Below are 557 nucleotides of genomic sequence, written 5' to 3'. Positions count from 1 at the left end.
CCCTCTTATGGGCCCACCTTCCGAGGCCCCGCCCTATTGCCCTCACCCTCATAGTAGCCCCTCTTCAGCTGGCCCTGGTCCACCCGGCCCCGCCCCACCCCACACCTTGCAGCTGTCCCGGCGGTGGCTCTCGGCGCACATCATGCGCTCAGTGATGGTGCCATCGTGGTATATGCGCAGGTTGCAGGTTGCTCGGTCCATCACGGGCAGGAGCAAGTATTGCAGGCGGTCGGGCCGGCGGCCCGTTTCTCAGACAGCTGCGGGTGGGGGGAGGCGGGTGTCAGGGCTGCAGGGAGAGGATGCAGCAGGAGGGACTGTGGCTAGACTCTGTGGGACCGGCAGGGGAAGGTGGGCATCAGGGTTGGGGGTCGCGTGCAGCCAGGCTTGGCCGACCTGCAGCAGAAGGAGGTCGTGGTCGATGGTTTCCGGCCGGCTGCCAGGGTGGGGCACTGCTCGGGACACATTATACCGGCGCTTGGAGAGTTCAGGTTGCGACAGGGAGTGCGCGCCTAGGAGCACCGTCACCGTCTCATTGGGCCTGGAGCTGGGGCAGGGGT

The 557-nt window shown here is 66.8% G+C and overlaps 1 long non-coding RNA gene across 1 annotated transcript in view; it reads right to left on the bottom strand.

Moving 5' to 3' along the window:
* Positions 1–226: 226 nt before the first annotated feature.
* The window catches only part of LOC106726172, a 1,136-nt gene continuing 805 nt past the window's right edge, over positions 227–557 (bottom strand). The window contains exons 2-3 of the long non-coding RNA XR_001362199.1: positions 394–544; positions 227–257 (exon numbers count right to left, since the gene is read on the bottom strand). This is a non-coding gene — a long non-coding RNA (uncharacterized LOC106726172). The remainder of the gene's footprint in view (positions 258–393; positions 545–557) is intronic.

This window comes from Myotis brandtii, unplaced genomic scaffold (assembly GCF_000412655.1).
Source record: "Myotis brandtii unplaced genomic scaffold, ASM41265v1 scaffold236, whole genome shotgun sequence".
Taxonomy (NCBI): Eukaryota; Metazoa; Chordata; class Mammalia; order Chiroptera; family Vespertilionidae; genus Myotis; species Myotis brandtii.
Note: the sequence above shows the minus strand (reverse complement) of the source record. Positions and strands in the feature narration are given on the sequence as shown.